At 41.1% G+C, this 25781-nt stretch overlaps 1 protein-coding gene across 1 annotated transcript in view; it reads right to left on the reverse strand.

Annotated features, from left to right (window-relative positions):
- The window catches only part of LOC147325720 (5-hydroxytryptamine receptor 4), a 72770-nt gene that overhangs the window by 2181 nt on the left and 44808 nt on the right, over positions 1–25781 (reverse strand). The window lies entirely within an intron of this gene.

The following is a 25781-nucleotide window of genomic DNA, read 5'->3' on the forward strand; positions in this document are numbered from 1 at the left end:
AGTAAACTTCATATACACTTCACATCTACAATGCTATAGGCAGAGGCAGAAAGAAAGCTGACATGTTAAATGAGGTCATTTAAAAGCCCTATTTTTTTTTTCATGCTAATCATGGAAGATGAATTCTTTTTAGCGATTTTTCTCCCTTCAGCAGAGGTCAAAGGGAAGCACCCCAGCCTGTACATACAGTACATACAGTCATGTGAAAAAGAAAGTATCCCTCTTTTAACTCTAAGGTTTTATGTGTGTTTATATGTATACATATCTAAAATTATTTAGCACCTTGGATGCACAACAACACACGTGTCATTATTTATTTAAAAAACACTGACCCAAAAAGCCAGAAGCAGTGTCTGAAAAACTAAGTCCACCCCGTGATTCAGTAGATCAGCAGCATAAACTTGAAGTAATAATTTGCTGTATGACTTTATCAGTCTCTCGTTCAGGAGGAATTTTGGCCCACTCTTCTTTACTGCATTGCTCCAGTTCATTGAGGTTTGTGGACATGCTGTGCTGTCCTGCCACAGCATTTCAGCTGGTCTGGACTGTCTCTCGCAGATTTGCTGCTGTGCTTTGGGTCATTGTTCTGCTGCATAGCTCAAGGTACGCCAAGCTTCAGCTGTCAGACAGATTGCCTCACGTTTGACTCTAGAATACGTTGGTATACAGACGAGTTCTTGGTCGATTCAATGACTGCAAGGAGCCCAGGTCCTGTAGTCACCCCAGCACCACTGTGCATGGTGGTGGTATGAGGTATTTGTCTTGATATTCTGGGTTTTAGTTGCGTTATATACAGACATCTATACACTGGTCTTGTATGTCCAAAGGACAGAAGGCTTGTGATTTGTTCAGATGTAACTTTGCAAACCTAAGCTCTGTCTAGTTCTTTTTAGAGAAAAGAGGCTTTCTCCTGGCAAACAAGACATACTTGTGCAATATTTTCCAATTGTATTATCAAAAACTTTTTTGGGAGTTTCTTTGAGCACTGCACAATCTGACCATGGTGTGAATTTGCTGGAATGTCCACTTCTAGGAAGAATGCAACTCACAATAGAGTAATGGAAGAAATGGCCATATAACCATTCCCTGACTGAGCTCCAATGGCTTCTCATTCATCACTGCTGATGTCTTTCCTACTTGGCATTGTGTTAACGCACACCAGAACAGCAAACTGCCAAAACTTCTGCTTTAATAGAGATGGCCACACTTGCTGATGATGATTACTCTCTTAATTCCTGTGGAAGCAGTAAAGGTGTAGTTAGTTTTTCACACACTGCTTCTGCATTTTGCCTTACTTTTTTTTTTTTAAAATAAACACTGATATGATGAAATATATCATGTCATTCTGGTCATCTGAGGTCAGCGATTCTTTTTTTTAATTATGCTCAGATACATAAAACCTTAGAAGTGAAAGATGGAGTACTTTCTTTTTCACCCCACTGTAAATGTGCTTCTGTTTCTAACGGCTAATGTCACTTACTGTATGTCCTATAGAGTGAAATTTTAAGTTCCATGTTTGAAGGATGAGTTGAGGTCAAGGCAAACACAAATGTATCATACCTCTGCTGGCAGAAACCACCAGAGGAGAGCTTTTGTGGAAAAGTCGGTGGGAATATGAGAGGAAGAAGGCATGGGAAATCAGAAAAAAGGGGAACTGCTGTCAAAGCAAGGCACAAAGTTCCCCTGGAAAAGAGGGAGGACGGGGGAATGGGAGAAAGGGAGCAAACAGAGAAAATACTTCAAAATGGAAAAGGGAGAATTGTAGCATTTGTTTTGGCAAGGACCGTTTATTTAGAGTACAAATCAAAATTAAAATAAAAAAAAAAGCTCTACATAGCACAAGTGAAGATATTTTGTGATTTAGTGTGCATGTCTGGCTCCACTGGTGTGTTTGCAACCCACTGAAGCAAGCCGAACAAAACAGCAGCAACATTTATATGTTTATATTCCAAATGAAGGCAGCTGGGATACTTCTACTGTTTCCAAATTATGTAGAAACATACATTTATCAGGCTTTTAACTGTAGATATCAACCAACACATGTAAAGATTACTTATAATCACAAAGCCAGTCCATTTATAAAGCACATTGTGGTGCTTTTGGAAATATTGTCAGAGTGAATACTTCGTACAGCCTAAAGAAACCTACTTAAAGAGCATCATCAAGTCATTTTTGGCATTTGATGATTAAGTTCCCAAAGATTGTAGTTGAAAGATAATGCAGTAACATTAAAAACTGCCGCTCAATTGACATTTCCTCATTAACCAGCCTTGTGTTAATGGAAACCTTTGGTATATTATTATGGATATATAGTGTGGATACTCTCACATATATAAAATGAAATTACATTCTCATCCTGCTTCTCAAAGTAACTAAAACAGCAAAATATGTTTTGAAAGAATTAAATGAAAAGTCCCAGTTTTCAGGTACTTAGTTTCTATATGATGAAAACCAGTTTGCCTAAGTTTAGAACTGATGTGATGTCCTGGTTTTTATCTCTGAACTCAGCTAATGGTATTTACTAATGTCTCTGCAGCTCAGAGAGAAAATATTTCTAATTGAGTACCCAAAGCAAGTCCGTCCAGGGGTGACGATTATCCAACCTTTTCACATGAGTCATAATGGTGAGTCTGATAATTGTCAGCAGTATCAGTCAACTGGAGCTGTGGCTGACAACGAGAGGCAGAGTGATGATACAGGATCCCAAACACATTGCGTATTGGATTGTTTTCTCTTCTTTTGTTCTGAAAGCTAGTTCAGGCAGTGGACATGAGCTGCATCATGTACGCACAGGCCACTTTTTTCAACTGTTCACTAACCCAACTATCCAATCAGCCAACCACATGATAGCAAGTCAATGCATTTAGGCATGTAGACGCCTAAATGCATTGGAGAGAGCCTGGTGAAGTTCAAATGGAGTATCGGAATCGAACAAAAAAAAGATTTTAGTGACCTAAATGTGGCACGGTTGTTATGTTGTGCTATTTTGATCATTTTGGAGAACGCTGATCTAATGGGAATTTTCTGCCCAACCACCTCTAATTCATTGAGTCACAACAACATTAAGACAGTAGGGTCAAAATTAGGTGTGAGCCACATGAAAGCATGGATTCATCCTGGCTTGCATACACAGTTCAGGTGCTGGTGGTGTATTGGTGTGGGGGGGTATTTTCTTGGGACACTTTGGGCTCCTTAGTACCAACTGAGCATTATTTAACCACCACAGCCTATCTGAGTATTATTGCTGACAATGTACATCCCATTGTGTCTACAGAGTACTCAATTTGCAATGGCTGCTTCCAGGAGGACAATTTGTTATGTCATGCTCAGATCTTCTCAAACTGGTTTCTTGAATACAACATACTCAAATGACTGCCACAGTCACTGGATCACGATCCAATAGAGCATGTTTGGGATGTAGTGGAATGGGAGGTTTGCATCACGGATGTGCAGTTAGGAAATCTGGAGCAACTATTTGATGTTATCATTTCAATATGGACCAAAATCTCTGAGGGATGTTTCCAGCACCTTGTTGAATCTATTCCATTAAGAATTTAAGCTAGCTCTAAAGGTAAAAAGCTCCAACCCAGTACCAGCAAGGTCAACCTAATAAAGTCTCAGATGAGTATACATCTAAATATCAGTTTGCTTGTAGTTAAAGAGTAAATTATCATTTCCATTCAAACACAGTACGAGTCACAAACCCAAAAACATGCAGTTGGAGAGGCACAACATCTAATTTTCCCTTTTGAGTGAAGACTGGTGACCGACCACAGAGGTTCAACAGGATTAGCTCCTTCTTATCAGATCATTCGCCACAATGACCACACACACACACACACACACACACACACACACACACACACACACACACACACACACACACACACACACACACACACACACTGCACACACACACACACACACTGCACACATGTCAGAAAGGACAAGAAGGAATCCCAGTGGCAAATGGGAACCACTAGGAAAGCTGCAATCATGAACATGACAAGCCTGGGAAGTCAGCTGAATGGGAAGACCAAGATCCAGGCAATCAACAATGACAAAAAAAGTGCTTGTGTAAATCGATGAATGTACAAGTTGTGTAAAGCACTTTGAGTGCTCAGATAGAGTAGAAAAGTGCTATATAAGAACCAGTCCATTTACCAACACCTACCCCCTGCTGGTCATCAGATACTTTACTGGGACAGCTGGCCAAAAGTTTAGATAGAATTCACTGATATCAAGAAAATGCATGCAAGCACAGCATCCTTAGACTGCGTGCTAAGGAGAAGGAAGGAGGCTGAGGACTAGTGAGTGTTAGAACCACTGTCCAGGAAACAAAAAAAGATCCATGAATACATTAGGAAGATAGCCATAACTAATCACGTTTTGTGAATATCTCAGGCAGCAAAAACACAAGAAAGAAGAAGAGCAAGAAGAGAGCCATCATGAAAAGACAGGTCTCTTCACAGCATGTACCAGATAGAAGGAGTGGCTGGTGTTGAAATAATCTATAAATGGCTGGACAAAGCTGGGCTAAAAGACAGCAGAGAGACAATAATCATGGCAGCACAGGAACAAGCTCTAAGCACAAGCTCGATAGAGGCTGGGGTCTACCACATCAGGCAAGACCCCAAGTTCAGGTTGTCCAAAGATGCCCCTGAGATAATCCAGCACATAAAAGCAGGGTGCAAGATGCTAGCAGGGATGGCATACATGGAACGCCATAATCGAGTGGCTGGCATAGGAACATCTGTGCCGAGTATGGCCTGGAAGTCCCAGGTCAACATGGGATACGCCTCCTAGGGTGGTTGGGAATGACTGAGCTAAGATCCTGTGGATACTTCCAGATAGAGACCAGCCGGACAAAGTAGTGGCGGACACTCAAGGTCCCAGGCCTCTGGTAGAGGATCCGGTTTTGAAGGATAAAGACCTCCTGTTACAGCTAAAATCAAGACTATATCCATCTTTGATATTACTCTGTCAAAGGGAGGTTGCTTTGAAAACTTGTGGAGGGTGGCACAAGGTGTTTGAAACTTGTAAAGAATTCACTTTAACTAGTAGTTGCCTCACATTTAAAACCCAAATCGTAGTTGTGTTCCATTATTAGTTTGATAACTCAGTGATAGCTGGGATCTCAAGAAAACTATGGGTCCCAGAAAATGGTGCGAAGCTCACTGTAGTATTCATAAATAACTAGCTCTGAGTCACAAGGTTCAGTTACGTTTGGCAAGGCTTCACGAAACCCAAAGATAAAACGACTTTTAAAAAATGCAAATGAAAGACCAACGTCAAAAATACATGTAGGAGCAGCACCTCATTATCAGCAGCTAACTTCTATTGAGCAGGAAGTTAGTTGACTTAACTTCAGTGGGAACGAATCAGGACCAAATGTCAGTCAGATGAAATCATTTTCATACTTCTCTAACAAAACAAGGTCTGTTTGGAGAAAGGAGGGGATTTACCCTTTGTTTTCTTAAAGTTAGTGCTGGATATATGAAGGGAGCCTCCGCAGACACAGCTGCACAGCACTGAGGCAGAGCGATATGGTGAGAATTAATCTGTTCACATACGAAGAAATTTAACATAATGATACACCCAGAACCAGATTAAATATTTAAACTGATTTAATCACGCTGTGCTATGTAACCACATAACATCAAATTTAATCAATGCTTCTAAAAACCTCCCCATGATAATTTAGGACATCATAGCGTAGTGGTCTGTGATGGAAAGGAAAATAAAGTCAATAAAAATTGTCATGTTATGAATTTGTAATCACGCCTGTGCTCATCATAGTTTCTCTTGAGTAATGTCTTGAGCTCAGCCTTCAGTCAGAATGGCCTCACATTCATCCATAGCAAACACTCAGAGGATTTTCTGTCCTAGAAAAGCAGCACAGGGGTTCCGGTGACGTCACCATCCCGAATGGCAGGCTAAAGCAATAGCTCCCTCGCGAAAATAGTTATTTCGTCCCTTCAGAACATCAAATACTAGACCTACAAATAATACTCGAATAGATGAGAGGGGCAAGAATGGGGAAGACGCGTGCAAACAAAGAAACCACCGCAGCAGAAACTGCAGATGCAGAAAATTTGAGGAGCAGCTCTCTTACGAAGGGACAAGAAGGCGAAGCTAATGCTAACCCAGCTCTCTCAAGTGCCGACGTAAGTTTGACAAAAATCCTGGAGGAGATTCGGGACTTCCGAAAAGACATAAAAGAACAATTAACTGATATTAAATCAGAGATTACCAGCGTTAATCAAAAAATAACAGAGGCAGAGGTACGAATTGAAAAAGTGGAAGACCGTGTTCAAAACTTGGAACAGACTCTGAATAAGATGATAAAAGTCATGCATCAACAAGAAAATAAGCTACTTGACTATGAAGGAAGATCCCGACGAAAAAATTTAAGGATCTATAATGTCCCGGAAGGAGCCGAGGGCTCGTCTATGGTGGACTTTGTGGAAAAACTACTGCGGGACACTCTGGAGATAAACCCTAACGAGGAGTTTGGCATCGAGAGAGCACATCGGGCGCTGGCTTTAAGACCCGCCGGAGACAGGCAAGATAAAACGCGATCAATAATAGTCAAATTTCTCCGCTATAGGGTTAAAGAAGAGATCCTACGTAGAGCTTGGGAAAAGAAGAAAGTTTTTCTGAATGGGAAATTGATATTCTTTGACCATGACTACCCTCCAGTAGTACTGCAGAAGAGAAAGGAGTACGTAGAGGCGAAGCGGGTGTTAAAGCAGAAAAACATCCGCTTCCATACTCCGTTCCCGGCAAAACTACGAGTGTTTTATGAGGATGGAATAGTTCTGTATCAGACGGCGGAGGAGGCGACTACAGACATGAAGGACAGAGGACTTCCAGTTAATGTGACTACACCGAAGGAGAGTCTGGTCGAGCAGCTGTCCCGTACCGCCTGGGAAACCACGAGAGGTCCAACTCAGCGAGGGACAGACGACGAGCGAGAGAAAGATATCAGGGCGAGACTGCGAACCTTCAGAAGACAGATCATGCCCTCGCCAGAGGAGCTATAAGTACTGTCGGACGTTAAAATGAGGTAAAAATACGTGGTGTTAAATATATTTCAAGATGTTTTGTGAGAATATCTTTACCCCAATTGGATGAGACTACACAGATATAAGCGAGAGACACATAAGGACACACTTTTTGTGAAATGAACAACGACTTTGTTTTCTGCCGCCTCAAGTGCCATGATGGGGGCCCTCAGCCCATATATGGGAGAGGCTTTCCTCCACAGCTAGACGTTTTCTCTAGCTCTACACAGGGTCATTTCTTAGAGACCCCAGCCTTGGAATCACAGTTTTTTGTTTGTTTTTTTTCTCTGTATTTGATGTTTATGTTTGATATGTTTGTCTGTTTAGGGAGTAGATCTGATAAGTTTAATTTTACTTGCTTTATGGACATACGCTGATTACATATGGCTAGTGATAAAGTAAAATTTATATCTTTCAATGTTAATGGGCTGTTAAATCCAATTAAACGTACTAAAATCCTAACTAAAGTGAAAGCAGAACAAGCCCATATAGTCTACTTACAGGAGACCCACATGACAGATAAGGAGCACGTAAAATTAAAGAGAATGGGTTTTACTAATCTGTTTTTTTCTTCATACAAATCAGGACATAGGAGAGGAGTTGCAATCCTTATTTCAAGCAAATTAAACTTTGAAAAAGTATCTGAAATGGGTGATAAAGAGGGCAGATTTATTCTAGTAAAAGGGAAAATAGATGGGAATTTGATCACCCTCTTAAATGTTTATGCTCCGCCAGAGAGTGATATTAGCTTCTTCCAAAGGATTATTAATATTATGGTAACAGAAACAGAAGGCCTTTTGATCTGTGGAGGGGATTTAAATATACACCTGCAGCCAAAATTAGACTCGTCTAGCAAGAAAACATACGATATGAAATCTCCATATATCAAAGTGAATGCACTTTTTGAGGAGGTAGGATTAATGGACATATGGCGAGACCTTTTTCCTAATAGAAAGGACTATACTTACTACTCTGCCCCACACTCTCTTTATACAAGGATAGATTATTTTATAACATTTGGTAAAGATAAGGATAAAATATATACTTGTGGAATTGGAACGATAGATATAAGTGACCATGCACCAATATATTTATCCATTGATTTTAACTTACGGTTAAAAAATAATACATGGAAATTGAACTCAAGTCTATTGAATGATTCACCTTTCAAGGCACAAATTAAATCAGAAATTAGTCTCTTTTTAGAGTTCAATGATACCGGAGAAGTACCACCTCCCATACTATGGGATACTCTGAAGGCGGTACTAAGAGGGAAAATTATAGCAATAGCTTCATTTAGGAAAAAAGATAAGAATAGAAAATTAGAAGAGTTGAGTAAGAAACTAAAGGAATTAGAAAGAAGACATAAAAGGGACTTAACACAGGATATATTAAGGGACATCAAAAACATTAGGAACGAAATTAACAATATAGCCACACAAGAAATCAAGAAAGATTTAATGTTTTTGAAACAGAGACAATATGAAAGTGGCATTAAATCTACCAAAATATTGGCGTGGAAATTGAAAAAAAAGATAGCGGAAAATACAATTTATAAAATTAGGGACCCAAGTACAAAAGTGATAAAAAATAAATTAAATGAAATACAGGAAGCCTTTGAAAGATTTTATAAAACCCTATACTCTGAAGCCCCGGGCGGGACTGAAGCTCAGATGGATAGCTTTCTGAACTCTCTAGACTTACCCACTCTAGATGAAGAACAAAATCAAGCAATGACAAAGAATATAACTGAGGAAGAATTAAAAGCTGCAATTAATAGGCTTAAATTAAGTAAATCACCAGGACCAGATGGTTACACGGCAGAGTGGTATAAAGAATTTAAAAAGGAACTGATACCTGTCTTACTGCCTACATTGAATTGGGTTTTGAAAAAGGCACAAATGCCCCCCAGTTGGAAGGAGGCAATTATTTCAGTTATACCAAAAGAAGGCAAAGATAAAATGGAATGTGGATCTTTCAGGCCAATCTCTGTTCTTAACGTGGACTATAAACTTTTCACATCTATCATGGCCAAACGGCTAGAAGAGTTCCTACCAACACTGATATGTAATGATCAAACAGGTTTCATACATCAACGCCAAACACAGGACAATATACGAAAGACACTACACATTATGGACCATATACAAAAACACAAAATCAAAGCAATTGTGATGAGTGTAGACGCTGAAAAAGCCTTTGACTCTGTCAATTGGAAGTTCCTCTACAGGGTACTATATAAATTTGGCTTTCATGATATGATTATTAAAACGATACAAGCATTATATGATAATCCTACAGCCAGGATCAAAATTAATGGATGCCTATCCAACAGTTTTACCCTAAAAAGGGGCACTAGACAGGGCTGTGCATGGTCACCGTTACTTTTTGCACTATACTTGGAACCACTAGCTCAATCCATCAGGCAAAATAAGGACATTAAGGGAATTTTTATCAAAGGGACACAATATAAACTGGCTTGCTACGCGGATGACATTTTGATTTACCTTGGACACCCAACATATTCTTTACCCAAGCTGATGCAGTCATTTGAACAATACGGCCAATTATCAGGCTATAAAATTAATATAGGTAAAACCCAGCTACTCTCATATAACTACAGCCCACCAGAAGAAATAAAATGTAGCTACTCTCTGGTATGGCAAACGGAGTGTTTTAAATATTTAGGCATAAATTTACCGAAAGACCTTACAAAACTATTCGAACAGAACTACCTACCCTTATACAAAAAAATAAAGGAAGATATAGTAAGATGGAATTTAATTCCTTTCTTTAGTTTTAATTCAAGAATTGATTCTATTAAAATGAATGTATTGCCAAGATTTTTGTATCTATTTCAAACCCTACCAATAGAGATTAACCAAAGTCAATTTAATGAGTGGGATAAAATGTTATCTAGATATATATGGCAAGGTAAAAGACCAAGGGTTCGCCTTAAAACACTACAGCTGGCTAAGCAAAAGGGAGGATGGGGCCTCCCTGACCTCAGATATTATTATTTTGCAGCGCAGATGAGAGCAATAATATGCTGGTGTAACCAATCATACACTGCCCAATGGAAAACCATTGAGGAACAAATGCTGTCTATACCTATTCAGGCAACTCTAGCTGACAATAACTTACAAACCTATATAAAAAATACTGATAACATGTGGGTGAAAAGGACCCTTAAAACATGGAGAACTATTATAAAGGAATATAAACTCGAGACCAATATTACAGTTCTTAAATGGTGTGCTTACGACTCAGAGTTCAAACCTAATGAACTGGATTCTAGATTCAAGGACTGGACAGGTAAGGGCATAACAGCCCTGTGCAGTATAATGAAGGATGGAAAATTGTTCAGCTTTGACATGCTTAGAAAAACATTTTCATTAGAAAAAGAAGACTTCTATCGATATCTGCAGTTAAGGCACTATGCCGACACGAAGATGAGAAACGTAACAATGATAAACACACGCTTGATGGAACTGTTTATAAAAAGCTATAACTCAGAAACTATTGATAGAATTGTATCATGTCTCTATAAGGGTCTAATGGATTTGAAACCACATTCGACTTCATATATTAGAACAAAATGGGAGAAGGAAGGAGGGATAAAAATATTAGAGGAAGAATGGACGGCAATATGGAGATATCAGTGGATGTGTACCAGCTCACAAAAGTGGAGGGAATTTGGCTGGAAGTGCCTAATTAGATACTTTATAACACCTTCTCAGAAGTCTCATTATGATGATAACCCCCCTGCTTGTTGGAGGAACTGTGGAAATCAAAGTGCAAATCATTACCATATTTTCTGGGACTGCTCAATCTTGAGGGATTATTGGAGAGAAATACATAATGCCTTACAGGATATCTTTAAACGTGAAATACCTCTCGAGAGTAAGACTATGTTCTTTGGATATATACCTCAGGAATGGCCTAAATATGATAAACATTTAATAAATATTTTATTGGTGGCCTGTAAAAAGAATATCACCAGAAAATGGTTATCCCCAGAGAGCCCAAACATAAGTACATGGATGGAAATCACAATGGAAATTTATAACATGGAAAAGATAACAGCTTCTGTTAACCACAAGCTGGAGAAATTTACATCATATTGGGAAAACTGGGTTAAATATATCATGCCTCATAGGCCAGATTTTACTATTACAAACCAATAATTATGATGTATGTATATATATTTATAGGATCACCCCATACCAACACATCCGTGTTTTTTTTTTTTTTTTTTTTTTTTTTTTTTTTCTCTTTTCTTAGGTTTGTTAGTTTTGTTTTTTGTTTTTTGATTTTCGGATTATGTGATGGTTTCAATTACTTCTATCGTTGTAAGTATTCTTCCCTTATGACTTGGATGTAAATTAAAATACTATTTCAGTATTTAAGGCAGATAACCTAAGTATGAAGAATGCTTACATGATGTACATACTGTGAATGCCTGCTTTTGAAACCTTAATAAAAATATGAATTAAAAAAAAAAAAAGAAAAGCAGCACAGATTGATGGTACCGTTTGTGGTTTGCTGGTTATTATTAAAGTTTGTTTTCAAAGCTTATTTTAGCTGTTACTATCATTTTTATTTCTTTTTTTGGCCTCAGTGTTGCCACTTTTGAGTGCAGAACATGTTTGTTTTTTTTTATCGAGAAAATCATTCTGACTCGGGGCCCTTGTCTACTGTTGTCTTTAGCATGAGGGCTCGCATATTATAACACCAAGGTAATTAGGCATAAACTCTCATCATAAATATATGTGCACTGCCTCTCCAGTAGCTGATCCTTAATGTGGAACATTTCACTTTGAATAACGTAGCCCTTCAGCTTGGAATTGCTTGTGGCTTTTGTGAAGAAACTCTTAAATTAAGTTGGCTTACATGCAGCCATGAGACATCTCATGCATTTACTACCAGTGCCAAAACAAATCTCGGGGAAACGGGTGGAAGTGCACAAGGTGCTGGGAAAGAAAGAGGAAATTTTTATCAGTTATTGTTAAAATGGCCATGTATGCTGAATTAGATTCTCAACTTCATGCACGGTTCCCATGTACAGATCACATGTAATGCATGAACTGTAGTGTTCGGGCATAAATCTGCTAATAGCGGAGATAATTGTCCAAATAAGCAAGTGGATGCTGTGTGGCTACACACTCCTCTGAGGCACCGCTACTGGTGTGCAATACTGCAGATTTTAGTATCAATCTGAGAGCAAGTAAATTCAGAGCCAGTACAGCCAAAATTATAAAGGCAGCTTATGCAGGGGAGAGCAGTGTGTCATGATTTATGAGATGAATCATCATCAATTTGCAAATTCTGAATACATCTTAATGACAACTAAATCACCGTTATTGTTACATGAGCTACCTGGTTATTCTTTGCCTCTCTGAAAGGACTGTGACAGTGAGCTCTGACGCCGTGCTGACAGTCTGGGTATGACTGAGGAATTTCCTTCACCTTCTCATTTCTTTTGCTGCTTGTTCTGGGACCGAGTTCTATTTTTTGTGGTCTCTCATGTCTTTATATAAGTTGCCAGTGTTGCCACTGTGTAGACTTATCTTCCAACATGCATGATGTTTGCAGTGTTTTCATTTACAGCTGTAAAGTAGTTCCACGCGTTGCTCCGCTTTCTCACTTACTGCCGCATGGCTCTTCTTGGTGTCACCGAGTCACATGATCGCTGGACAACTAAACACAGCAGCACAGCACACACACACACAGACACACACACACAGAGGCATACACTGAGTCCAATGTGGAGGCATGCCCCGGGTGAGGAGGCAATGGGAGAAAGACAAACAGAAATGTTCTGTTAGCTTCTGCTCTTCTCTTTTTTGTGTGTTTTCGGTACAGCAAGTTTGTTTACTGTTCAAACACAGCTCTATCTCTGTCCGTCTGTCACACAGTCATGGAAGAGATGCCTATCACTCAGAAGCCAGTAGAGGGATCAGCGTGAGTATCTGGCAAAACCACGCTCAAGCTCTGAGGATCTGACTCAAGGAAACGGGCATACAAATAAATACATACTGACAGTGTGTGGGGTAAAAAACAAACTATTAACATATCCTCAAAATCTACACTTATAAACAATTAATTGTCACTGGCAAATATGCATCTGAGGAAAGGCAACTGTAGCAACAATTTGCTTTTGTGTTAGTCTAAAGCTCAGGAGGAACAGTTTGGTGCCAAAAAGGCAACAAAGACCAGGATCAGTGGTAAAATTACAGTTTAGGATACTAAAACCTTTGAAAAAAGACGTGAAAAAAGTCACAATCTTACATAAAAATGGAACACTTTATGAGGATCGAATTGCCACTTTCTGTAAAACTTTTAATCTCTTACATTTTTTTGTTTTGTCCCACTCTTCTTTGCTTTAGTTCATTGAGGACTGTGGGAATTTACTTCGGGACATCTCTCTTAAGGTCCCAGAAAAGGTCCCCAAAAAGCATTTCACTCGGGCTGAGTTCTGGACTGGAACATTATCAAATCAAATCAAATCAATTTATTTATATAGCACTTTTCACAGGATAAAAACCACAAAGTGCTTCACAGTAATATAAAACAGAAATACATAAAATACATTAATAATAAAACACACAGCACAAATCTAATTAAAAGCCAATCTAAATAAATGAGTCTTAAGCTGCTTTTTAAAAGAATAAATACAATCAAGGCAATGTAATGATGGAGGGAGAGCATTCCACAACCTGGGGGCCACCGCTCTAAAAGATCTATCACCTCTGGTCTTAAAACAAGTTCGTGGGACTACCAACAGCCTTTGATTAGATGATCTCAGGCTGCGAGAGGGAGCGTGGGGTTCTAAAAGATCAGAAATGTAGGCAGGGGCATCACAATTCAAAGCTTTAAAAGTCAGAACCAAGATTTTAAAATGAATTCTAAAATGTACTGGAAGCCAGTGTAATGAACGTAACACTGGTGTAATGTGCTCTCTTTTTCGTGCCTTAGTTAAAAGCCTTGCAGCAGCATTCTGGACTAACTGGAGACGGTCAAGATTCCTTTTGCTCAAACAAAGAAAAAGGCTGTTACAATAATCTAAGCGAGATGAAATAAAAGCATAAATAACCATCTCTAACTCAGACTTAGACAGCAAAGTTCGCAGTTTGGAGATGTTTCTTAGCTGAAAAGGGCAGTTCCTAATCAACTGGCGAGAGTGTTGTTCTAGGGACATGGCAGAATCAAAGATCACACCAAGGTACCTGAGGCTCAGGTGAACAGATTATCTTTTAGGTTTCACGTGCTTGGGATTATTGTCCAATAGGAAGAGGTGTTTATGGTTGAATCAGTGACTGCAAGGTGCCCGAAGTCTTGTGTTTACAAAACAAGCCCAAATCATCACCACCCCTCCACCACCGTGCTTGACATTTGATTTGAGGTGTTGAAGGCGCTGCCATGTCTGGTTTTTACCAGACGTGAAGATATACATTGTGGCATTTTGGTCTCAACTGTCCAAATAACATTGTTCCAGAAGTCTTGTGATTTGTTCGGATTCAATTTAGCAAATGTAAGAAGTGCTGCCATCTTCTTTTTAGAGAAAACAGTCTCTCTTCCTGGAAAGCCGTAGTTGTTCAGTCTTTTTATAACTTACTTTCATGGACTTTAATATTTAACGTGCTAAAGAGTCTGTGGTGTCGCTCTTGGGCTTTCCTCTGAGTACACTCATTTTTTGCAAGTAGGTAGAAAAACAATATCATAAAAATAATTTTAACTTTTGTCTCTTCAAAAAATAAATTTCTCATGTTCTGGCACACAAAGCTGTCCCTACTGTCTTTGAGGAAGTTTAGACATTCATTAAGTTTATTTTAATTCTATTGTTTTGTTTAAATCCTTCAATAGCTCTCCGTCCAACAGAAATTTATCTCATTGCTCTTTCTGATTCAAAATAAAACCCTGCTAATCCCAGTACTCTGAATGTGAAAGCTACACACACTATCTAATCCCTATTAATGCCATGATAAACAAATCCAAGCCTAGTTCTACAACTGCATATAAACTCCTTCCTTGATCTGACTTGGATTTGGTTTCATTCTGCATCTTAAGAATGGTTCACAAACATGTCGTTTATGCTGCTTATCACTACAAAGAAAAGCTCACTTCCTGTGCTTACATATATGGTATTGTTCAAGAGCAAAACATGAACATGAAGCATGTTCTCTGACTGCAGTCAGTTAGTGTCAGACACATTCACAAAAAATATTAGCACACACAGTCCTCAGCCCATTAGCAGCAGTCGTGTGAACAAGTGAATGTACTCTCTCGTGTAAACTCTCAATTGTCATGGGAAGATAGATTTTAACCTTTTAAACTTAACTTTTGTTGCCTAATCCTAGCAATTCAGTTTTTTAGCCTAAAACCAATATAATGTGACTCAAAATGAAAAGTTTGAATCAATTTTTCTTGGCTGAAAGTCATGGATGAGGTCACTTATTATACTTACAGTAAGTGATGACAGGCATTTAATGGAGTCTCCCCTCTCCGATTAAAAGAGACCTAGTATGTGTTGTCTTATTTTCTGTCATATCTATGAATAGTAATTTCCCCTCTTTTCCCTCTTGTGGGGGTTGTGTATACATGTGTGCGTTCCTCAAGCTTGGACTCTCTACTAGAGGCCTGGGAGTTTGCGGGTTCTGCTGGATTGGATCGAGCCACTCTTTCAGTTTGGGGGTCAAAGCTCCAAAAGCTCCTAGTACCTCTGGGACCACTTTGGACTTTACTTTCAGCAGCTCCTTCAGTTGTTCTTCCAACCCCTGGTACTTTTTGATTTTCTCATGCTCCTTCTTTCTGATATCACTGTTGGCTGGGATTGCCACATCTATCACAACTTTCTCATGCTGGGCGTGGTTGCTACGACGCCTTAGACGCCTTGTTTGTGTCGCTACAACATGGAATTTGACGATTTATTTATTTATTTATTTTCCAAGTAATTTTTATCTGGTCATGAGTAGGGATGGGTATCGAAAACCGGTTCTTGTTGTTGTCAATTCATCTTTTTTAAAAAGAATCGATAAAGAATCGAATCGTTAAACAGAATCGAAAATGGAATCGGAATCGTGAAAGTCTTATCAATACCCATCCCTAGTCATGAGCGATAGTTCTCCAGGCTTTCTGGAGGCTTTTCTGGGTGGCTGTGACAAAAATGTTCTGTGGCATTTTACTAATTTGTCTCAAGGGAAGATGCCTATTTTTGCCTAAGTCCCTAACAGCAGGTAATGAGGCTGAACTGAACAAACGGGGAAAGGGTAGCAAAGATCATACACACAGAAATTTTAAACTCTGGAAGAGTTTTATGACTTGAAGCCAAACCGTTAGCAGTATTTGCGGACTGTATTTTACTTTACAGTACTAAACTGGATATGTTTATACCACAGTGACGACCAGGAACTGAATGTTTCTGTCAGGGTCCTGGGACTGGGCGACCCAGGACTCCTGGGCAGTCATGGACCTGTTATATTATTATGTATTTTTGGTGTTGCTCCCCCTTCTTCTCTATGCTTGTACATATGTGTGTGTGGGTGGCTGTGTGTCTGAGCACTCGTTTATAGGCGCCGTCAGGCCTGGTGGGTGTGGCCCTGCTAGGGGACTGGCCACACCCGAAGCCACACACCTGCTGCTGATCAGGCCTTGTCGGGGGAGCTACTTTAGTCAAGTCAAGTCAAGTCAAGTTTATTTATAGAGCACATTTAAAAACAACCAAGGCTGACCAAAGTGCTGTACAGTAAATACAGATAAAAATACAATAGAACACAATTTCGTAATAACACCTCGCTGATAAAAATAAAATAAAAATATATAAAACAAATAAATTAAACCTTTCTAAAAGCCAATGAAAAGAGGTGAGTTTTAAGAGCGGTTTTAAAAGTTTCTAGGCTTTTGGAGAGTCTGACGTGAGGAGGTAAACTGTTCCACAGTCTGGGTGCAGCCACAGCAAACGCCCTCTCTCCCTTTGTCTTTAATTTATACCTGGGAACATCTAAAAGCATCAGGTCGGCTGACCTCAAAGATCTCCTGGGGCGATAAGTTCTAAGGAGTTCTGACAGGTAAGAAGGTGCAGTGCCATTTAAAACCTTAAAAGCCAGCAATAAGATTTTAAAATCAATCCTAAAGGCAACTGGGAGCCAGTGGAGAGAGCAGAGAACCGGAGTGATGTGGTCTCTTTTTTTTGAACCGGTCAACAGGCGAGCGGCAGCGTTCTGCACCAGTTGAAGGCGATGTAGACAGGAACGATCTAGGCCAGCATAGAGGGAATTGCAGTAGTCTAGCCGTGAAGTAATAAAAGCATGGACCACTCTTTCTAGATCGTTCCTGCAAAGGTAAGACTTGACTTTGGCTAAAATCCGCAAATGATAAAAAGATCCCTTAACTACAGAGCTGATTTGTTTATCAAGTTTAAAAGCATTGTCAAAAATAACACCAAGACTCTTAATGGAAGAAGTGCAATCGGAGGTTAGGGGTCCCAAAAAGTCAAGAGAGAAGTTGGGATCTTTAGGAAGCCCAAACACAATGACTTCAGTTTTTTTTTTTTTTTTTTTTTTTTTTTTTCTAAATGACATCAGAAACAGCAGTATGCGACATTACGTGATGGCAGAGCTTCAGTTCATCCTTTGTCTTTTTTTTTTTTTTTTTTTTTTTAAATAAATAGGACAGGGGGAATGAATGAGAGAAAGAGGGGGAGAGAAAGAAAGAAAACCAAAGGGGAGAAGAGACGGTGAGAAGGGGGGGGAAGAGAGAGAAAAAAAAAGAACTCCTGGGTCACCTGTATGGAGAAAAAAAACAAACAAACAAAAAAAACAAACAGAGGAGACAGCAAACAACAAAGAGCAACATAATAATAGAGAAAACAAAGCACCATCACAATAAACTAGCTAGTCATAGATATCAATATTTACTAAATAATAAACGATATTGTGCAGCACGCAAGATAGACAGCGCACAGTGTGCTTTGAGGCAGCAGCCAAGAAAGCTTTAGTCCGCGTCTGTGAATACCCATGTGTGCATACCTGTGTGGATCAGCATGCTTGCATTCCAAAGGTTTCTCCATGTAATGATCTGCTAGGGAGTGTGGGGGGGCCACAGCCCCGTCCTCCAGGGTGTGAAGCGGGTATGGAGGAGATCAAAACTCCAGACATCCAGAGGCCCCCAGAACACAAGAGACCATGGAAGACCAACAGAGGGGCAGCCGCGCCACTGTTCCAGTAAGAGCTGAGGAGAGTCCCAGATGAGGGCTCGCCCAGCAGCCGCGGAGCAGAAGTCAGGGGGAGTTGCAGTGACGCGCCCGTGAGCTCCGCCGGCCCCCAGCTGTGCCTGAGTGACCGAGCCCCAGGCCGAGAGGCCGGGGGCACCCCACCTCCAAAGGGGGCCGAGCGAGCCCCAGGCCCCAGGCCCCGACAAGCGGCCGCCAAGGAGTGAGCCGGTGTGTACCCGGACGCCCACCCCCAGACACAAAGAACCACCAACACACCGACACCTGAGGGAGTCCGCCACCGGCAGGGGAAGTGGTGGTGGGTGGAGATAGGCCTCCAAACCTTGGAGGGCCTGAGGTGTCCCCAGAGAGGTGGCGTCTGATACCCAACCTGACATATAGACACAGACATACAGGCACACACAGACACAAACATCCATTCCCACCCTCATGCTCTCATATGCACTCACTCCACACTCAACCAACGTGGAGACAGACATAAAGAGACGCTGTACACACAATCACACTCCCCAAGCGTACTCTACAAACCGGGTCTAGGTACCCTTGCCCCTGGAGGGGGGAATTGCACCCAGACCCGGGAGTGCAGACAGAATGACTTCAGTTTTGCTTTCATTAAGGTGTAAGAAGTTAAGAGTCATCCAAGTCTTAATGTCAGACAAGCAGGAGAGTAGCGGCTGCAAAGAAACATTGCAGTTCAACCTCAGAGGGAGGTAGATCTGAATATCATCGGCAAAGATGTGGAAGGACACATTATGTTTACGGAGCACATCGCCCAGAGGGAGCAAGTACAGAATAAACAACAGGGGGCCTAGTATGGACCCCTGAGGTACGCCACAGGTTAAAGGAGCTCTGGGAGATGACAGTTCACCAAGGTGAACAGAAAAACTCCTATTATTCAAATAGGACTGGAAAAACTTTAAGACAGTGCCCTTTAAACCGACACAATGTTGAAGGCGGGATAGCAGTATGTTGTGATCAACAGTGTCGAAGGCTGCTGTCAGGTCCAGGGTTACTAAGACAGCAGCACAACCAGAGTCAACAGTTAAAAGCAAATCATTAAAAACTCTCAGAAGGGCGGTTTCTGTGCTATGCCGAGCTCTAAAACCAGACTGGAACTTCTCATAGAGATTGTTATTGTCAAGAAATAGCTGGAGCTGCGTGAGGGCGGCTCGTTCCAGTACTTTAGACAGAAAAGGGAGGTTGGAAATGGGCCTATAGTTAGAGAGTAGGGATGGATCTAGATTAGGCTTTTTAAGGAGAGGTTGAACAACAGCGTGCTTGAAGGGTGTTGGAAAACAACCAGAACTGAGGCAGGCATTGATCAGGACCAGAAGGAAAGGTCCGACTGAGTCCAGAACCTGCTTCAGAAGCCGAGAGGGGATAGCATCGGTGGAACAGTTGGTAGTCTTAACCTTGCAGACTATTTCATGCAGCTGAGAGAGAGAGATTGGTTCGAACTGATTAAAGGCAGAATGGCACAAAGACAAAACACAGGGATTGGAAGGTGAAGATGGAATGACAGACTGCAGGGAGGAAATCTTGTTTACAAAGAACTTTAGAAAGTCATTACAGAGGGTGGCAGAAGGTGTGAGGCTGGTGGATGTGTAAGGATTTACAATGGAATTTAAAACACGAAACAGAGTCTGAGGTTTATGGACACTACTGCTAACCAGGTTTGATATGTAGGAGGACTTGGCCTCTTTAACGGCTTTCTGATAGGTTGAAAGAGAGTCTCTGAGGATATTAAAAGAAATGTGCAGCTTGTCCTTTTTCCATTTTCACGAACAGAGTCTGTAATCCAGGGTTCAGCGTGAGCTTTGGGACGGAGTGTTTTTAGGGGAGCGATGAGGTCCAAAATAGAAGTACATGTTGAGTTGAAAAGAGCAGTTAAATCTTCTGCACACAAGGAATCAATCCAGTCCACTGTGGAGAGCTCAGAGTTGCTAAAAGCAGCAGAAAACTGAGATGGTACATGGGTATTGATGATCCGGTGACGGCGTGAAGGAGGTTTAACTGCAGCATCAGAACAATGTGCAGTGGCAGAAAATAAAACAGGAAAATGATCGGAGATACACGCACTCTCACAAATTTCAGAGATGTGGATACCCAAGCCGTGAGACATGACAAGGTCCAAAGTGTGACCCTTCTCATGTGTGGAGCCAGACACACACTGAGTAAGGTTGAAGGAATCCAACAGTGAAACAAAGTCTCTAACCAGGGGTTTAGATGGACAGCACACATGAATATTCAGGTCACCAACAATAAGAAAATGATCGAAATCTACTGAAAGCCCTGAAAGGAATTCCCCAAACTCACTGATAAAGTCCTTGTTAAATTTGGGAGGACGATATACCACTGCAATCAGTAACGGAGTGGATGAGTTTAGTTTAAAAAGCTGTAGTTCAAAGCTGGAAAAAGAGGAAAAAGAAATCTGATGGCAGTCATAAACAGATTTAAAAACACAGGCGAGGCCTCCGCCTTTGCCAGAGGACCTGGGAGTGTTTAAAAAACAACAGCCTGGAGGAAGAAGCTCAGAGAAAGCCACAGTCTCACCAGCGCGTAACCAGGTCTCCGTCAGGAACATAAAATCCAAGTCGTAAGAAGAGAAAAAATCCTTGAGCAGAAACGTCTTATTGGAGAGGGATCGAGTGTTGATCAAAGCCATAGATAAGGTGAGATCAGTAGCTGTCATCGGGGTTGATATGCGGGTGAGTGGGCGTAGGTTAGAGTTTATAGCACCAAATCTGCGGATCCGTGGCTGTAGGAGAGCCGATGACCGAGGACCCGGAACGGAAACAGCGAGCGACGGACCCGGAGAGTCACGCAGGAAGGGAGCAAACACCAGGCGTGGGCCGGAGATGGCAGAGAGTCGCCTACCAGAGGAGAACGCCGCCGCCGGCATGGCGAGGAGTGAGCCAGATGACCGAGGGAGGCGCGGGCCAAGAAGCGGGCCTACCGGTAAAGCCGGAGCAACAGCAGGCGGAGTTGGAGAGACGGTTTTCACCCAGGGTCCTCTGGGCTGGAGTGAGCCCCTCACCGCAGCAGAGTAGCAGAAACCCATCTGAGCGAGGGGAGGATCAGCCAGGCAGGAGAGTGATAGAAATGCCTTTGTGCGAGCCAGGAGACCACTTCGCTTCCCTCGTCTTCTCCAACGTTTTTTCCGGTGTAGCTTGGGAGGGAGGAACCAGGTGCGACGTAGGTAAGGTGGAATACCATCGAACAGTGGAGGCACACTGCTTGTTTGTCCATCAAAGACAGAGGACAAAGGTGCTGACACTGCTGAGTCTCGAATAATAAAGAGAGTTTGCCGGTCATAAGTCCGGAGCGAGTTGATTTCCACAGTTAAGGCAAAGAACAGCAAACAAAAAACCAAAAAACAGGAGGAGGAGTGACGGCGAGCCGAACATACTGGCGCCATCTCATGTTTATATCATCATGGTACGATATCCTTTGAGGAGCACTTTAGAGAGTCTTGGAGCTCCCACCGGTGCGGGATCATTGCTTGAGACGCCACGTTAGTCACCCAGTTTAGGTTTTGTCGTTAAGTGCATGCCTGCCATTGTTTAGTGTCCTGACAGCTGCCGCTATTGTTTCCCGCAGGAGGAGCGTGGAAGGCCTGAAGAGCAGCGAGCACCGGGAGTGCAGACAGGGGAGCAGAGAGCACTAGGAGGACACGACACGGGAGTCTGGGGAAAAAACACGGGGATTTATTGTTGTTTTGTACCACACACTGTAAATAAACGCCCTGTTCGCACACAGAGCACCGCGCCTGGGTCCTCCTTCCCTACACCCCCCACGGTCTGCCATGCCAAACCGTGACACTTTCGAGTTTTACACCAAGTAAGAGATATGGTGCTACTTTAAATTACATATCAGAAAGGTTTCATTTGGTGAAATTTTAGGAACTCATATAAATAATTAAATTAAATAGGAAATAATAAATTAACTGATCTGCCAATTATGGAAAACAGCACTCTTCAGCTGTGCTGCATCAGATTCTAAAGAAAATAACTGTTAACAACTTTATTAAAAACAAATGGAAACATTTCTTAGATACTGAGCAGCAGTTCTCAGTCAGAAGGTTGAAAACAACCAAATGCAGCACATTTCATAACTGCATCTGGCATCTATGAGCTGCCAGCTTTGATCTTATCTGTCAGTTTGATCTGTGGCTCAAATCCAGTCTGACAAATCGAGGCTGTAGATCAAACCGTCACTCAAGAATAAAGGAGGGAACTTGGTCTCCTTGAACAAATGTTTAAAGAGACTGTGGTTGTTTTGGTAAAGAGGAAGTTAAAAAGGCGAGCAGGCAGTTCGCATGAGCTTTATTTTTTCTTCACGCTGCTTTTTGTGTGCGATGGTGATTTCCTCTGTTTCTTTGCAGTGTCAACATTTGCTCCATTTTTCTTCTGGAAAATTTACTCTGATGCTTAAGTAAAGTTTGAAAACTTACCGACAGCATCAGTGTAACTTTCTGAACTTTTAAAGACCCCAAAATGAGTTTTGAAGATACCAGTAAAAATGTACATTTTTATCTAGCATCTTTTACTTTTTGAAGGATTGTTTTAAAAAATACTTGAGCAAAGTCCCTACATTTTCTCGGGAAAATATCTGAAGCTTGAATGTTGGAATCCATATGAATGGAACGGTGTCATATCTGGAGATTAACACATCAAACTCAGATGAAAGTGTGTCCATTTTTAAAAAGCTCTACCTTCTGTGAAGCCCTTTGACTGATTTGGACAGTTTGAAAGAGTATCATGTGCCTTGTTCACGAGAGGCTGTAAACAAAATCTCAGCCCCCTGCACGAAAAACTGTGGTTCCTACAGGCCTCCAAATCTGCTGTCAGAGATCAGACATCGGGATATCTTTCAAGCATCAATCATTTTATGTCAACTTGAGCTCCATATTCATAGTACCAGATATTTGCCCCCAAATTTTAAGGTCCTGAAACTGCAGTCTCTGTACTGTGATGCTGTCCAAAACCTGAGTGAAGTTTCTTAGAGATGTTCTGAAGTAATGCTTGTAGACTGACAGTCCTCTCTAATCTGATGGGTCAAGGCCAGGTTTTTGACTGAGTGGTTGCGCACACAGGCTGTCTTCAAGTATTCTGGGACACAGCCAGAGGGCAGAGAACAGTTAATTATTGAACGCAATCAAGGGGCAGCAACTTCCACTGCTTCACAAATACATTTTTGGAGGTGTCGTATCTACGCAGCTTGAGGAGCGTTTCAGTTACACCACAGCTCAATCTAGACAGATGGACGGCACTACAAGGGAAACATTCAGGTTCATATATAGTTCAGCTTTGTGCCAGGAAATGATTCACATGAACGCTACTGTACATATTCTTAGAGCAACTTTATCCAATTAGTAGCTGCCTGCAGTGTGCACATTTCAATAAGCCAGACTACCTATACTCCACGTAGCTTCTCAAATTTCCACTGTTTTTCCCACATATTTCCACTTCCTCTCGCTTGGTCTTCAATAATTCCTCATCTCCTTCTCAACCGCAAGACAACATCAGCGTTCTAAACTACAGACACCGAGTCGCTTGCATGAAAACATCATCTGATCCACAACGTGACCTTAGAATAGATCAAGACGAGATAGAGGAGAGGTTTGCGTTCCTTTAATTTTGTCCTAATATCTTTTGAGGACATTAAATAATCAAATTTCACTCTGTGTGTGTGAGACAGAGAGAGCGCTGATAGAGGAAAAAAAGACAAGTTTTCCCACAGGAACGCCAAGAAGTAGGTTAGCGAGATAAAGTGGGGACGCCAGCCTCAACGTTACAAGTTGGATGTGTTAAAGGTGTTAATGAGTTGTCCATGTGAGGCGTTTGGGCTCAATAAGTGTGTGTAATTGACATAACCATTACCATTAAGCAAAGCATTTAGATCCACTGTATTTAGGCCAGAAAACAAAGTCACAAGAAACTAATAAATGCTCAAAAGAGACTTTATTAAAAAAACAAATAAATAAATTCAGTATATTTATTTCTCTGTCCTCATTTGTGTTTACATTTGCAATTCATCATCCATTCTCAAACATAAACACACACACAGATAGAACATCAAGTACAGGCTAAGACTCTGCACCAGAAAATTCACAAACTAATTGACTGTACGGTATGAACTGAACTGATACCCCAGATTCTGGGCCAGTAAGGCTTTAGTGTTTCGAGGTCAACAGACAGATCAGCTGGGAGTCAAAGGATGCAATGACCTCAAATCCAAGCATGACTTAAGGTGAATGTAAATTCTGGCCTTAATCAGTGAGTAGTTACAGTTGGCTAGAAGTGGTTTTTATAATTTAGTAGCATGGGACCTGACCTGAACTGCACTGACACAAAGTCCTCTGAACAAAACATGACTTGAAAGCTAAAATTGGAAACAGAACTACTACTCTACAGGCCTCAGTTATCATGTTATGATAGTACAGCAAGAGAAAGACTGAACAAGTATGGCATGTTTGCAAGGTTTGTCAGGAGAAATCCTCTAGCCTATAAAAAGAACGTTGCTGCAAAGCTTAGATGTGCAAAGCTGCATCAGAACAGACCACATGAGCAATTTTCTTTAGATTGATGATACAAAAATGGAGACGGCATATGATATCACAGCAAATCAAAGTATATCACAGCATATCAGCACAAAAACCTGATACCTCAGCTGCTAAGCATGGCGGTGGGGGGATAATGATTTGGGCTTACATTGCAGCCACATGACACGACAGCTTGCAGATCAAATCAAATCAATATTTGACAATGAATCGGTGACATGAGTAAAATGTGAGGCCAACTGTTGGACAGCTAAAGTTGTCTCAAGGTGCAGCAAGACAATGATCCCAACACAGCAGGATTTCTACAAAAGAGCATCGTGAACGATTGAAATGCTGTGGCAGGATAATCAGACAGAACCATATGTCTGCAAACTTCAGTGAAATTATTATTTTAAGTTTTCTGCTAAAGATGGTCTAAAAGCTACTGAATTGTGGAGTGTACTTGGTCTTTCACAGGACTGCAGAGAGTCCTGAGAAAGCTTTTCTTTCTCATCTGTATAGGCTGTGAAGCCTAAAAACAGGTGGCCGTTTTTTAGGCTTCACCTCCACTGATTAGATTCGCTGAGCTTTATCTGTGGATCTGTGACTGTTTGTGTGCATTTTGACCATTACAACTTTTGAAGAAGCCACTGATTTGCTTTGGGTGAGTCAAATTCTAGTTTCTAATATGCAGGTTTTTTTAAACTAATTATGAGCACTAATTATTAACTAATATAGTAAACTAAACTAATTATGTGCATTTGTGTTACGCAGCCATATAGTCTATAGCCCCTCCTTGATGACCATGCTCATATTCATATTTTAATAAACCAGCTTATGATGATGTTACAGCGCTTATGCCCGTTATCGATGCCACTGCTGGTATTGGATCGATACTAGTGTGACCGATTGTTGCTTTAGTTTGCTTACACATGACCTCTCA

The sequence above is a fragment of the Aulonocara sp. 'chitande type north' Nkhata Bay genome, linkage group LG7 (genome assembly GCF_057382095.1).
Source record: "Aulonocara sp. 'chitande type north' Nkhata Bay isolate Kocher_YH1m ecotype deep benthic linkage group LG7, A_spYH_male_GT1.1, whole genome shotgun sequence".
Lineage (NCBI taxonomy): Eukaryota > Metazoa > Chordata > Actinopteri > Cichliformes > Cichlidae > Aulonocara > Aulonocara sp. 'chitande type north' Nkhata Bay.